Source organism: Rutidosis leptorrhynchoides, chromosome 1 (assembly GCF_046630445.1).
Source record: "Rutidosis leptorrhynchoides isolate AG116_Rl617_1_P2 chromosome 1, CSIRO_AGI_Rlap_v1, whole genome shotgun sequence".
NCBI classification, from domain to species: Eukaryota; Viridiplantae; Streptophyta; class Magnoliopsida; order Asterales; family Asteraceae; genus Rutidosis; species Rutidosis leptorrhynchoides.
Window position 1 is genome coordinate 708105498 of NC_092333.1, and position 17640 is coordinate 708123137.

Consider the following 17640-nt stretch of genomic DNA (forward strand, 5'->3'; position numbering starts at 1 on the left):
TTCTCAGGTGATTATTAAGAGCTTCCGCTGTTGCATACTAAAATAAGGTCAAGATTTGGAGTCCATGCTTGTATGATATTATGTAAAAACTGCATTCAAGAAACTTATTTTTGATGTAATATATTCTTATTATAAAACGATTATGTAATGGTCGTGTGTAAACGGTATATTTTAGCTTATCATTATTTGATAATCTACGTAATGCTTTTTAAACCTTTATAGATAAAATAAAGGTTATGATTGTTTTAAAAATGAATGCAGTCTTTGAAAAACATCTCATATAGAGGTCAAAACCTCGCGACAAAATCAATTAATATGGAACGTTTATAATCAATATGAACGGGACATTTCAGTTGGTATCCGAGCGTTGGTCTTAGAGAACCTGAAATTTGCATTAGTGTGTCTTATCGAGTTTGTTAGGATACATTAGTGAGTCTGGACTTCGACCATATTTTCTTTAAAAACGATTGCTTAACACTTTTGTTGGAAACTATATATTATTAACATGTAAATATTATGTGATATATATTAACCTCTTAATGTGTTTGATATTGTGTGATAGATGTCTACCACTAGTACAAATCCCACCGACTCACCTAATAATAATGAAGAGTCGAATATACTTTGGGAAGATTCACAAATTCCCGAAGAGGAACCGGAAGAACCGGAAGAGGAGGAACCAGAAGAAGAGGAACCGGAAGAGGAGGAACCGGAAGAGGAGGAACCGGAAGAAGAAGAGGTTTTGGAGGAAGAAATATTGATAGCTACTGTAAATCGATTAAATAAAAGAAAATCCTCAACCAACGAACCAAAGTCAATAATGGTCAATGTTGTTTCCGCCGAGGAAACAAAATATTGGGAAGATTACCAATTTTTCTATGAATCGGATCCCAATGAGGATTCCAATGATGTTATAGAAATTACCTCGACCCCATTTAATTTAGCAAAAGAAAATAATAAGGGAAAAGGTATAAAAATAGAGAAACCTGATTCCAACCCCGATGAACTTTATATGTATCGGCAACGTCCATATTTCCTAAATTGTAACAATAACCCGGGAACCTCTAAACCACTAGGTTTTTCTAAACCATTGTGGAAAATGACGGCTCATATTAGAGGAACACCATATATTTCTAGAAAATTAGGAAAACGAACCAAGTCCGAAGAAGAAGAAACCAGTGATTCAGATTAGAGGGTTGTAATCATGTTGTGTATTATATGTATTGTAGTGTGCTTGTACTTTTATGTTCTATGTAAAAATTGCTTGTATTGTTTGTTAATTATCTTTTACGAATCTAATCCTTATCTATTTTACAGTATAAAAATAAAATGGACGTTAAGGGTAGACAACCGAATATTTTAGAAGATCTACCAGAGGATATGATTGAGAAAATCTTGTCAAGAGTCGGTCAGAATTCATCAGCACAATTAATTATGACAAAATTAACTTGTCAAACATTTGAAAGACTTTCCAGAAATGCTTTAGTTTATAAAAGGCTTTCCTTTGATAGGTGTGGTATATCACATTGGGGAGACCGTAAGTTACGCCGTGTTTTCTTAAAGCTTAAATGCAGGGAACCCAAATGCAATTTTACGCTACGGGTTAAGAACCTATTTTGACTCAACATATCCCAACATAGGATTTCGTGAATTAGAAAGAGCTTCTAACATGCAACATAAAGAAGCATGTTATGCTTACGGGTTAGTGATGTTCGCTTCTTACCAAATTGAGAAAAAGAACATTGGATTGCAACTTTTAAATAAAACGTTCCCACAAGTGACGGACTCGGTAGTTGAGATGAGAAACAAGGTTTTTAGATTGTTACGGGGCTGTTGGGCATTACGAAACCCTCGTCCTTTTGACGACATTACAACATTCTGCCTAGCCAATGGTCATAACGGTTACTTTCCACAAAACCAAGGATGGGAAGTCGTCTTAGTAAAACCAGAATGCATGACTTGTTTCTGGACTTATGAATTACGTTTCTTTATTTCTTTTGCTAAACAACTTGCGTATTAACTAGAATTGCCTTTATATCTGCCGAGTAGCAATGTTATTATGTGTTATATTTCATCCTATATGTATAATAGCGGTATTGTAAGTTGTAATAATTTGTATAAAGTTTGAACGCAAAATTTTATTGTAATAAGTTTTTCATATAGAAGCATAGTAGTTGAGTTGTATAGTAGCTAGTAAGTATGAACTTAACGGGTAGGTACTACCCAAATTAAAACTATAAAATACTAATATGAAGAAAAAGCTTTTATAAATAAGTTCATATAATGCTACGAAATACTATTGACTACTCTTAAATTCTATATGATTAACTCAATTCTTTTGGCTATTTTTGAAGGAAATGGCACCGGCAACTCGTCAGAACTTGAACATGAGTGAGGAAGACTTCCGTGTTTTCCTTGCAGCAAACATAGCCGCAGTACAGGCTGTGATGCAAAATAACAATAACTCTGGATCTAGCAGTGGAACTAATTCCACAAGAAATCGTGTAGGATGCTCCTACAAAGAATTCACTGCCTGCAAACCTTTGGAATTTGATGGAACCGAAGGACCAATTGGATTGAAATGGTGGACCAAGAAAGTTGAATTGGTGTTTGCCATAAGTAAGTGTACCGAAGAGGACAAAGTTAAGTACGCTACGCATACCTTCACAGGTACGGCATTAACATGGTGGAATACCTATCTCTAGCAGGTAGGACAAGATGCTGCTTACGCACTATCATGGTCAGCATTCAAGCAATTGATGAACGAGCAGTATCGTCCCAGAAATGAGGTCAATAAGCTCAAGGTAGAGCTTAGAGGATTACGAACGCAAGGTTTCGATATCACCACATACGAACGACGATTCACAGAATTGTGCCTATTGTGTCCCAGAACGTTCGTAGACGAAGAAGAGAAGATCGACGCATTTGTAAAAGGGTTACCGGAAAGAATTCAAGAAGATGTGAGTTCACACGAGCCCACCTCCATACAAAAGGCAAGTCGAATGGCTCACAAATTAGTGAACCAGATTGAAGGAAGGATTAAGGAATAGACGACCAAAGAGGCTAACATGAAACAAGTCAAGAGAAAGTGGGAGGAAAACAATGACAAGAGTCACCAATACAACAACAACAATCACAAACACAATCGCAATAACTATCCCAATAACCGCAACATCAATCGCAACAACAACTTCAAAGAACATCCCAATAATAACTACAATAATCGTCCCAACAACAATAACAACCGCAATAATAACAATAATCAGAAACAGCAATGCCAAAGGTGTGAAGAGAATCACCCGGGGTTCTGCACAACATTTTGCAACAGGTGTAAAAGAAATGGTCATAGTGCGACAAAGTGTGAGGTCTACGGACCAATGTATAACAGAACTAGAGGAACAAATAATTCCAGAATGAGTAATGTCGAAACAAGTAGTGTCGGAGCAAGTACTGCCAACGTAGTCTGTTATAAATGTGGAAAACCGGGCCACCTTATTAAAAATTGCCCAAATCAGGGGAATACTAATGGGCAGGGCCGTGGAAGAGTTTTCAATATTAATACGGCAGAAGCGCAAGAAGACCCGAAGCTTGTTACGGGTACGTTTCTCATTGACAATAAATCTGCTTATGTTTTATTTGATTCGGGTGCGGATAGAAGCTATATGAGTAGAGATTTTTGTGCTAAACTAAGTTGCTCACCGGTGCCCTTGGATAATAAATTTTTACTCGAATTAGCAAATGGTAAATTAATTACAGCAGATAATATATGTCGGAATTGAGAAATTAAACTGGTTAGCGAAACATTTAAGATTGACTTGATACCAGTAGAGTTAGGGAGTTTTGATGTGATAATCGGTATGGACTGGTTGAAAGAAGTGAAAGCAGAATGCAATTCGCATTATACGAGAAAAAGGAAAACCCTTAATGGTGTATGGAGAAAAGAGCAACTCGAAGTTAAATCGTATTAGTAACCTGAAGGCACAAAAACTAATAAGAAAAGGTTGCTATGCTATGCTAGCACACATAGAGAAAGTCAATTCCGAAGAAAAGAACATCAATGATGTTCCCGTCGCAAAAGAATTTCCCGATGTATTTCTGAAAGAATTACCGGGACTACCTCCACACCGATCCGTTGAATTTCAAATAGACCTTGTACCGGGAGCTGCATCAATAGCTCGTGCTCCATACAGACTCGTACCTAGCGAAATGAAGGAACTTCAGAGCCAATTACAAGAACTTTTAGAGCGTGGTTTCATTCGACCAAGCACATCACCGTGGGGAGCTCCTGTTTTGTTTGTCAAGAAGAAAGATGGTACATTTAGGTTATGTATCGACTACCGAGAGTTGAACAAACTTACCATCAAGAACCGCTACCCACTACTGAGAATTGACAACTTATTTGATCAACTACAAGGCTCGTCGGTTTATTCGAAGATTGATTTAAGTTCTAGGTATCATCAAATGCGGGTGAAGGAGGATGATATTTCAAAGACTGCTTTTAGGACACGTTACGGTCATTACAAGTTTATGGTTATGCCGTTTGGGTTGACTAACGCACCAGCTGTGTTCATGGACCTCATGAACCGAGTGTGTGGACCATACCTTGACAAGTTTGTCATTGTTTTCATCGATGACATACTTATTTACTCGAAGAATGATCAAGAGCACGAAGAATATTTGAGAAAAGTACTAGAGTTGCTGAGGAAAGAAAAACTGTACGCTAAGTTTTCAAAGTGTGCATTTTGGTTGGAAGAAGTTCAATGTGACGACCCGGAAATTTTCGATCAAATTTAAACTTAAATCTTTATATGACTTCGACACGATAAGCAAAGTCTGTTAAACTGAGTCTCAAAAACTGTGAACTGTGTTTATGTATTTATCTGACCTTCGACTACTCCTGACGATTCACGAACAATTGTTGAAAATAAATATATAAATATATATAAATATAAAAATAAATAAAAGTGTATATGTATTAACTCGGATTAACAAAATATAAAATAAGCATTAGAACTCAATATGTAAAATAAAATACAAGATAAGGAAGTTGTTATTAAAATGAATCTAGGTATAAATATATACGAATTCTATACAAAATTATTAGATGTATATTGGAATATATATATAAAAGTTATAGATAGTGTATAATTATTTAATAGTACATAATTAATAATATGAAATATTAATATATTAGATATAATTATAAGTTAAGAATATAGTATCATAATATTATTATTATTACTTTCATTATTATTGATAATACTAATATCAATACCAGTATTAATTATATTATTGTTATTGTTATGATTGTAATTAATAAATTCTAATAGTTGTAGGGTGATCATAATAAAGACTTTTATTATAAATATTTTATGAGAAAGATTGAATTACAAATTGGTTATGATTTAAATAAATTGTTAGTTATTATTATCTTTAAAATTATAATTCCTCGTATTAGGTTTATCATTACTATTATTAAATATTATTAAAAATAAATATGAAATTTGATATATAAAAATATTATTATCAATATTAATATAATTATTATTATTATTATTACTACTATGATTATCATTAATATTATTATTATTATCAAATTCACTAAAATCATTATTATTGTTATTATTAATATAATCATATTGTTATTATTATTACTCTTATTATTATTATTATTATTATTATTATTATTATTATTATTATTATTATTATTATTATTATTATTATTATTATTATTATTATTAGTATTATTATTATTATTAGTAATTTTAATAATAATATAATTATTATTAGGATTATTGACATTATTAATAAATATATACTTATTATTTATAAAAAAAATTACGAATCTTTAAAACAAATGAATTGGAATTAGTTTGTTACCCTTCACTATCATCATTACTCCTTTACAAGAACGATTGAAAAGATAAAACAAAAACCATAACAGATTCGTTTACCAGCTCTATCTGTTTAATTATTTTATTATTCCCTGATTGAACATTTATGTACTTCTTGTCTACCAATTTGCTATAAGTCGATATTAAAGTCAATACAGAACAATTTAGGTCGATTATGGTTACAGTATCAATCAACAAGTAGTACATTATATGACCTGCGGCAATTACTGAAGAAAAGGAAAAAGAAAATAGATAACAAGAAGAGTCGTTCTCTGTTTTGACCAAAAATCACATTGGTTCGATTTCAAACGAATTTTTAAAATTTATAAATACGGTTGTGCTCTAAATCTCTTACTCAGACTATCTGTAAAGTTCCATGATCCAATTTCTTTTATCGATGGTGAATTTCTAAGTCAAAGTTTATCTTTCAAAAAGTCAAACGATTGGATCATCAAGAAATTCGAATTGATTTAGATATTTTAATTTAAATTAACATTTCAGAAAGATTCTAACAGCTATTTTGAAACTTTTTCATTCGAAAATCATAAGCTAAAACGTTCTTAATTTCAAAATCACATAATGAGTTCATATATTTTATTTTCATTACAGCAACTATGGTTTCTTGTATTTTTTTTTTGTTATTTTATGATTGCTATTAATTTGGAAGTCAAGGAGGGTTGTATAAGTTCCAATTAACAGAACTAAATCCACTTTTAAAATCGTTTATATAATTGCAATTTGAGTTTTCTGTCGAGTTAATTGAATTGAAGAAGAAGGAGATGTAGAATCAGAAAAGAACAGATTATAATTACTTGAAAGTGGTATCAACCAGATAAATTGATACGGAGCAGTGGTTAAGGGGTGTGGTGGTTAGCAAGGGGTCTCGGGTTCGAGCCCTGCATGTGGCAACTGTAGTGACCCGAACTTTTCCATGTTTATATATATTAATTGAGATTGATATTTACATGATTAAATGTTTCCAACATATTAAGCAATCAAACTTGTTAAGACTTGATTAATTGAAATATGTTTCATATAGACAATTGACCACCCAAGTTGACCGGTGATTCACGAACGTTAAAACTTATAAAAACTATATGATGACATATATATGGATAAATATATATATATAGTTAACATGATACTATGATAAGTAAACAGATCATTAAGTATATTAACAATAAACTACATATGTAAAAACAAGACTAATAACTTAATGATTTTTAAACGAGACATATATGTAACGATTATCGTTGTAAAGACATTTAATGTATATATATCATATTAAGAGATATTCATACATGATAATAACATGATAATATAATAATTTAAAATCTCATTTGATATTATAAACATTGGGTTAGCAACATTTAACAAGATCGTTAACCTAAAGGTTTCAAAACAACACTTACATGTAACGACTAACGATGACTTAACGACTCAGTTAAAATGTATATACATGTAGTGTTTTAATATGTATTTATACACTTTTGAAAGACTTCAATACACTTATCAAAATACTTCTACTTAACAAAAATGCTTACAATTACATCCTCGTTCAGTTTCATCAACAATTCTACTCGTATGCACCCGTATTCGTACTCGTACAATACACAGCTTTTAGATGTATGTACTATTGGTATATACACTCCAATGATCAGCTCTTAGTAGCCCATTTGAGTCACCTAACACATGTGGGAACCATCATTTGGCAACTAGCATGAAATATCTCATAAAATTACAAAAATATGAGTAATCATTCATGACTTATTTACATGAAAACAAAATTACATATCCTTTATATCTAATCCATACACCAACGACCAAAAACACCTACAAACACTTTCATTCTTCAATTTTCTTCATCTAATTGATCTCTCTCAAGTTCTATCTTCAAGTTCTAAGTGTTCTTCATATATTCTACAAGTTCTAGTTACATAAAATCAAGAATACTTTCAAGTTTGCTAGCTCACTTCCAATCTTGTAAGGTGATCATCCAACCTCAAGAAATCTTTGTTTCTTACAGTAGGTTATCATTCTAATACAAGGTAATAATCATATTCAAACTTTGGTTCAATTTCTATAACTATAACAATCTTATTTCAAGTGATGATCTTACTTGAACTTGTTTTCGTGTCATGATTCTGCTTCAAGAACTTCGAGCCATCCAAGGATCCGTTGAAGCTAGATCCATTTTTCACTTTTCCAGTAGGTTTATCCAAGGAACTTAAGGTAGTAATGATGTTCATAACATCATTCGATTCATATATATAAAGCTATCTTATTCGAAGGTTTAAACTTGTAATCACTAGAACATAGTTTAGTTAATTTTAAACTTGTTCGCAAACAAAAGTTAATCCTTCTAACTTGACTTTTAAAATAAACTAAACACATGTTCTATATCTATATGATATGCTAACTTAATGATTTAAAACCTGGATACACGAAAAACACCGTAAAACCGGATTTACGCCGTCGTAGTAACACCGCGGGCTGTTTTGGGTTAGTTAATTAAAAACTATGATAAACTTCGATTTAAAAGTTGTTATTCTGAGAAAATGATTTTTATTATGAACATGAAACTATATCCAAAAATTATGGTTAAACTCAAAGTGGAAGTATGTTTTCTAAAATGGTCATCTAGACGTCGTTCTTTCGACTGTAATGACTACCTTTACAAAAATGACTTGTAACTTATTTTTACGACTATAAACTTATACTTTTTCTGTTTAGATTCATGAAATAGAGTTCAATATGAAACTATAGCAATTTGATTCACTCAAAACGGATTTAAAATGAAGAAGTTATGGGTAAAACAAGATTGGATAATTTTTCTCATTTTAGCTACGTGAAAATTGGTAACAAATCTATTCCAACCATAACTTAATCAACTTGTATTGTATATTATGTAATCTTGAGATACCATAGACACGTATACAATGTTTCGACCTATCATGTCGACACATCTATATATATTTCGGAACAACCATAGACACTCTATATGTGAATGTTGGAGTTAGCTATACAGGGTTGAGGTTGATTCCAAAATATATATAGTTTGAGTTGTGATCAATACTGAGATACGTATACACTGGGTCGTGGATTGATTCAAGATAATATTTATCGATTTATTTCTGTACATCTAACTGTGGACAACTAGTTGTAGGTTACTAACGAGGACAGCTGACTTAATAAAATTAAAACATCAAAATATATTAAAAGTGTTGTAAATATATTTTGAACATACTTTGATATATATGTATATATTGTTATAGGTTCGTGAATCAACCAGTGGCCAAGTCTTACTTCCCGACGAAGTAAAAAAATCTGTGAAAGTGAGTTATAGTCCCACTTTTAAAATCTAATATTTTTGGGATGAGAATACATGCAGGTTTTATAAATGATTTACAAAATAGACACAAGTACGTAAAACTACATTCTATGGTTGAATTATCAAAATCGAATATGCCCCTTTTTATTAAGTCTGGTAATCTAAGAATTAGGGAACAGACACCCTAATTGACGCGAATCCTAAAGATAGATCTATTGGGCCTAACAAACCCCATCCAAAGTACCGGATGCTTTAGTACTTCGAAATTTATATCATATCCGAAAGGTATCCCGGAATGATGGGGATATTCTTATATATAATGTCGGTTATCAGGTGTTCACCATATGAATGATTTTTATCTCTATGTATGGGATGTGTATTGAAATATGAAATCTTGTGGTCTATTATTATGATTTGATATATATAGGTTAAACCTATAACTCACCAACATTTTTGTTGACGTTTTAAGCATGTTTATTCTCAGGTAATTATTAAGAGCTTCCGCTGTCGCATACTTAAATAAGGACGAGATTTGGAGTCCATGCTTGTATGATATTGTGTAAAAACTGCATTCAAGAAACTTATTTTGTTGTAACATATTTGTATTGTAAACCATTATGTAATGGTCGTGTGTAAACAGGATATTTTAGATTATCATTATTTGATAATCTACGTAAAGCTTTTTAAACCTTTATTGATGAAATAAAGGTTATGGTTTGTTTTAAAATGAATGCAGTCTTTGAAAAACGTCTCATATAGAGGTCAAAACCTCGCAACGAAATCAATTAATATGGAACGTTTTTAATCAATAAGAACGGAACATTTCAGCAACTATTTTTTTAAAGCGATTTTGAGGTAGTTATTAATTTCAAAAATCTTATTTATTATTATTATTGTTATTATTATCATTGTTATAATTAATATCATTAGTATTATCATTAATTTGATTATTATTATTAGAATTATTATTATTATTAAGATTGAAGTTATGATAGTTATTATTATTTGTATTATTAATTATAGATATTATTAATAAGTAAACTATTATTATTAACATTAATACATGTTATATCATTATCATTATTAAGTAATTATTATTATTAACTATATTAGTATCATCATTTAGTATTATTCATATTAATATTATTATTTAAAACATTATTAATTGTGTAATTTTTGCTAGTAATATTATTAGGATGTCAAAAATACTAAACAGGTTAATTTATGATAAAAGGTATTATTATAAAGATTAGGAGATTGATTATAATTATATGAATACCTGTAGATTATGATTACGAATACAAATTAATATTAGAAGAAACTATAGTCATTAGTTATAAATTAAACACGAAAGTTATGATTATTACAACTATGAATATACAGGTTTAATAATATTGTTAAGATTAAAGATATAAAATTTTTAGATATAAGTATTATTATGAAAATTATTAAAATCTTAACTAAAGTATGTTTTAAAAGGATTATGATAATTAATATTATCGTAGTTATTTTAATACAATTTAGTATTTTTATCATTATTAATATCATTATTAATATTATTATTATCACTTTTATCATTATTATAAAGTATCAATATTATTACAAAAATTAGTATTATCATAATTATTAAGTATAAACAAGTAATCTCTATATAAAAATATATTTAATTTAGCTATATTAACAATTATGTATATATAATAAAAATATATAGATAATGAAACTTATAAATTATTAAATATATAAATTACATCATTAATAATAATATATATTTATTCGATTACGCTTATATATATTAATGAATATACAAACGATATAGGTTCGTGAATCCGAGGCCAACCCTGCATTGTTCAGTATTGTCATATGTATTTTTACTACAAAATACAGTATGGTGAGTTTGATTTGCCTTTTTACCCTTTATATTTTTGGGCTGAGAATACATGCGTAATTTTTATAAATGTTTTACGAAATAGACACAAGTAATCGAAACTACATTATATGGTTGTGACGAAACATGACTAGGAACTTCGAGATCAACAAGTTTAATTCACACAAAGGCGGAATTAGTGAATCAAACCAATCAAAGTGAATATGGGTAGCTTTTTGGGATTAAATTAGTCAAACCATAACAAGGATTGTGATTAGATTAATGCCTAGAGCTATTATTCACTACCAGGAGTGATTTGGGTTGAGAGAGAATCGGATCAGGTGAACCAGATCTGAGTGATTTTGGGTGAGAGAGACTTAACCTAAAATGAAGGACATAAGACTTTATATACCCCTGCTGTTGACTCACCCGTACGAGTCATCCATCACTCGTACGAGTTGGCTTCATCAGCCGTACGGGTGATCACTCACTCGTGTCTTCTCATTCAGGTTATAATTATGACTTAGCTCAGTATCAACCGTGCGTATGAGCCTGTCAGCCGTACGAGTGATGCTTCACTCGTACGTCTAACTAAGTCTAACATAGTCAAACATCCGTATCGCGTTCCTGCAGTACCTGTAACCACATACAAACACAGATAGGATAATAACGAGCGATCATGGTATCCCATAAACTGAAGTACCTGCAATGGACGTAGGTTAGATGTCTAGGGACTTACATAAAATGCATCAACAACTCCCCCTAGGACCTAGACCATCGATTACAATAAAGTAAACGTCCATGAAATACATATAAGTCCAAAAGTAGCATCAGTCTAATATCAATTACATTTCCAGATTCTCTCTCTCTCTCTCCAAAATACATCATCATCAAAAACAAAAATAAACAAACAAAAAATTACTAACTAGCATCACAGTATCTGACACACATCAGCTGGCTTGAACTTGGTTTGAGCTTTGAGCATCACTTTCTCTGTTGAGGTATGGATAAAGGACATCGATCACACATTGATATCTCATAGCTTCCTCCTTTCAATCGTCTCTGAATGTAATGTGATGGCGGTGAAGAGTCTCCACATCAAATCTCGACAAGTTCCTCAGCCATATAGGATCTAGAATCCTCACATTGTCGAACTGTATGCTTCCATTATCCTTCTCAATTGCAGTCAAGATTACTGCTTCTTCCGACAACTCATCATAGAACCACCATCTGAAATTCTTACAGATATCCTTGGGTAATGGCATCAAGGGAGATTGTTTCATATACTTAGCTGGACGGAACTTAACAACACGGATAGGTCCACCCTTAGAATTTTTCTTTGTCGGGTGTATGGAAAACCTAGCGGCTATTGACTTAAAGATGTCCCATTTCCCTGTCTTGTACTCATATCTGAGTTTTCTCTGAAATAATCTGGAAAGGTCACAATCTTCAGCGTTCAACATCTTCAGCTTAGCAAGCTGCATGATCTCGAAGTACGGTAGAGTTTTGAAGTGACTTGGACGTGCCATATAATCAACTCCTCCTTCCCTCTTGATCGCAAAACAATTGATCTCCTTGAAATAGCCCCAACTTAAAATTTTACCCTTGCAGTACTTCTTGGTTCTTTTACCCTTCTTATAGAAACTGACAAACTTCTGCTCAAGCACTGGCTTATCTACTTGATCAGGGTTAACAACGTTCTGTCTCCACCAACTTTGACGATCTTCATCTTCCTTAACGTTTCTATTCACTTTAACCCTATCACGTTTGAACCATTCATTAATCTCATTCCATGTCTTGGCTTTAGCTTGTTCAGCTCAGAGTTTCTTATCCTTCAATTCAGTTTCTTTTCTTTCTTTCTCAACGAGCAGTTTCTCATGTCGGATCTTCTTGTTCATTTCTATCATAACATCCACTTCTTTAACTTGTTATTTGTATACCTTCCTTGCCTTTTCAAACTCAATTAAGTTCTTTCTTTTCTCATCACAGCTCAGATTGAAGAAGTCACTTAAGGTGTTGAGTGACGGATGCGAGTACGGCTTAAGCGAAGGCATAACAATTTCAACTTCTTCTTCTTCTTCTTCTTCTTCTTCTTCTTCTTCTTCTTCTTCTTCTTCTTCTTCTTCTTCTTCTTCTTCTTCTTCTTCTTCAGCATCAGATTCTGTTACAAATTCGTCTTCGGATTCAATAATCACATCCTCTTTCAAACTTTCTTTACCAATAGAATCTTCATTCTTCTCATCTTCGAACAGATCAAAATCACTTAAGTTGATATTTTGGATTGATTTGGGAGGGATACTTGACAATGACTCTTCTTGTGGAGCCTTGTTTTTAGCTTCAGCTGTCTCTGCATTCTCCGTATCATTTTCGCTGTCATATGCTAGAGCAGCAAGCTGTTCCATTGGAAATTCACTTGGTGGAACGTCCCCCTTTTCTGCATCATTAAAAACATTTGAATAATTCATATAATATTCAGCAGTAAAGACCTCACCATATTCATTAAAACTTCGAATAGGTATCACTAACGGTATATCAAGAGAGAGTCCTCCAGTTCCAGCACCTTCTTCATCATCTTTTTCATCCCTTCTCCCAAATCAGAAGAATACTCTTCTTCTCTCTCCTTAATCAACTTTGTTTTACCAGAGGTAAGCTGTTCAATCTTTTCAGTTAACTTCTTCAACTTCTCCCTGTTCGTACTCTTAATCGTCAAAAACTTCTTCTTTAACTTATCTATCCTTACCTTCTGACGGTCCAGTCTATCAGATAACCTCTTGTTCTCTTCCACCAATGATTCAATCTTAGCGTTACTGATCTTATTCTCCTCAGTAGCTTGATTCTCCAAATTGGTTATTTTTGTGACCAAAGACATCAACAGATTTTGGTGAGTCTTATATTCATCTGATGTGACCTGAGGTGTTGTTGTGGCAGGTTTTGGTGAGATAACAGCAGCCCTTGCATCCTTCATGAAACCGGATGGCTTTCTCTGAGCTTGTTGCCTTGAACCTCCTTGTGATGATCTCTGAGGTGACTCATAAGAATACTTCGTTCTTTTCTCCTTCTTCTTTAGTTGCTCTGCAGTCATAGGATCCTTTCCTTTTCTCTTCCTTTGAATCAAACTAGCATCCTCCTCTGTCACTTCATCATCACCTTCGATAATCTCATCATCAACATTACCTCCTCCTTGGACATTACCAGCAGCTTTCTGATTATCACCCTTACCTTCCTCATCTGTAACTTCATAGTTAGAGTCTGAATCCTCATTCCTCCAAGCATTACCTGCTGGACATCGATATTTCTCCTTGATAAGATGACAAATGAGCTTTCTATTAAAGTCAGGCTTTAACTCAGCAATCCTTGTCTCTTCCATTCTGCGGAAAGTAATCGGATTCATCGGCTTCAGGTGGATAATATCCTCTTCAAGCTTAGGTAGATCAGGTACAGTGTCATTAATGATTAATTGTAGAAAACGGGTGTATATCAGATACTTCTGGGAAGAACTGAAGTGGTTTGCCTTGAAATAGTAGAAAACAAAACCCGAAAAATCATATGGAGCCTTGAGAACAAGTGCCACAAACATACTCTGCACTTTCTCATTCAGCTTGTCAAAACCAGACTTGCGTCCACTCAAACAATGCATGATTACATGAGCAAGATATCTAAACTGCGGTGGCAGACATGTCTTCACCAGCTCATATTTGCCAACAAGGTAGCCAGAATAAGCACATCTTCTGAAACAGCCATGGATTCGTTCTCTACTGATAGTCATATGGGAGCAGTTCTCGTCATTGAACCCCAAAATCCTTCTAATCACATTATTAGAAATAGTAATATCATGACCTTGAATCTTACTAACAAGCTTATTTTCATCAACATCTAACACAGCATTTCTCCAGAACTCTCTCTGATGACTGTAGTATGCAGTGCATTCAGTAGAAATAGTAGTGTGTATGCTTGATCTCTTAAGAAATTCGACAATCTCCTTAAATTGAGAACCTCTCTCTAAAGTAGTGTCATAGAGAGCGACTTGATTGTTCAGTTCACCCATCTCTAGAGGAATCTCTTGCTGAGCAGGTGGGATGACTGGATTCACTTGAGGATTTGCTTGTGGATTAACTTGTTGCTCCCCCTGTCCTTCAATGTTATCAACTGGAACGTTTACTTGTTGTTCTGCCATCTGATGATATCTAAACAGAAACTGAAACATTAACAGAGATGTTAGATATATAAATCAATCAGCATACATCATCATAGCATTTGCATCAAAGTGTCATAAATATGTTGAACAGGATAAAAATGTGCGAGTGACAGTGTCACACGTGTGGCTGAGAGATCAACCGTGTGAGTGATATAGTCACTCGTGTCACTGTTGACACGTTTGAGCAGTAATATGGTTTCAGACAGGGTACACGGCTGATGCAAAAATTTTAAGCGCGTGAATCAACCGTGTGGTGACTCGTGCGGTTAATCACACGTGTCAGCTCTTACAGACGAGTGATAAAAAAATCAAGACAAATGAGTGAGCTCAAATGGTCCACACGGTTGATCATCAACCGTGCACTGACTCGTGCGAGTCATGTCTCACGCGTGCGTGTGATGTCACTCGTGCATGTCTGATGAAACCCGATATTAAATGCTTTTTTAAATCATCAAAATCACATAATCGAACGTTTTATAGACCAATTTATATCACAATAGCATATTAAGGTTCCGATTAACACAAAACAATAGCAAACTCAGTTCAAAACAAGCTCGAATTACACAAAATTTGATTTATAACCCTAAGGGTTTCGAATCACACAAACAACAAATTAAGCAACTAAAACTTGATGAAATTGTACCTAATAGGTGGCGCTGGGTTCGTCTAATGATGCTTAACATTCGTTGCAAAAGAATGCTTGACCGGTGATGATCGAAAATAGAGAGAGAAAAAGTATTGGGTGCACAAGTGTGAGCTGTTGAGCTCATCATCCCTATTTATACTCTCGTGATCAACCGTGCGGTTGATCACACGATCCACCATCAAACGCGCGTCTCACCAAGATCGCACGTGCATGTGACCCAATTGTCTTAGGACAAGTTGATCAGGGTCATCCGTACGATTAACCTCAAACGTGTGGTCAATCGTACAGTTCACACATCAAACGTGCGAGGGAGCACTTAGGCAATTTCAAAACTTCAAAATTTTACAACCTTAGGATTTCGACTCGTTTGTCAATCTTAGATCTAACAATCACTTTCAACTTGAGTCGAAAATCACTAAACCTTCAAGAAATGATCATTAACACTTAGGAAGATAAAATCCTAACCTAAACAAGGTTATTACTCTAATCATTCTTTGTTCCAAGAGTAAATCCTACAGTGTAAAGTCAACTTAAGTTCATTAGCAATCGAAATCATCAATGTCCTTCAAACAGTCATGAAACGACCAAACCCGTATTAAAATCTGCCCATAAAAATTTTTCCTTTTAATACGCGTTAAATAATACTTTAGGTCCCATTACACAATTTCCAAAACATATTTGTTACCAAAGTAAGTTCAGCGAACTTAAAACATACATTAATAAATTAGACTCCCTAATACAATGGTTCATTAATTAAATCGTAAACCGGTTATAATCATTATGACCCGACTAGTTACGTTTACACAAAACCGAGCATGGTGATTTAGGACTACGCTACCCAAATCCTAATCGATTACAAAAGCAAGATCTTCTTAGCAACCTAGCCAAGATCTCTAATCCCCAAGCTTACCCGAGCCGCCAAGCATGCGATCCTATAAAAATAGCAACAACGAGAGGGTAAGCTAACGCTTAGTGAATGATAATATATTACATACATATATATGTATAAGATGGACACGCCACACAAAATATCAAATACCGCATACCGAAGCATCCATGTATAAGGCAACTACACTAAGCATACCGTACGATCTCTAAGCAACAAGCTAAAGATATCAACAAAGTATAAGTTCACCAACGACGATGTGAACAACGCCAATAAGCTACACCCGGAGGGTTAGCTACAACACAACATTACATTAATATATATAACAATATAACAAGAATAAGGTTAACCCCTTAACCCATTACCAAATACCAAACGCCACAATGAAGATTGGCCGAGCTACACGAGCCTTAGTAATCCGAACCCACACGAGATTACTATCTTCACAACATCGAGGTTGGCCGAACTACAGGAGCCTTAGTAATCCGAAACCACACGAGATTACTATCTCAATAAGATGACCGAACTACACGAGTCATCGTGAATCCGAACTACACGCGATTCACTTCTCAACATCAAAACCCACGGTCACGGGATTATAAAATCCACCACATCGGGGTCATCCACTTCACAACAATATCAACCCTTCGCCATTAGGGTTATAACATCCAAATCACAACCACGTGTGATAACGTACACTCAAACGTGTACCTCGCCAACGGTGGTCAACCAAAACGCACAAACGTGCCAATTGGACCTATACACAAGTCCATCAATCCACCTATATGTGAAGTGAGCTCTATGACCGAAAACCACTTCACCCG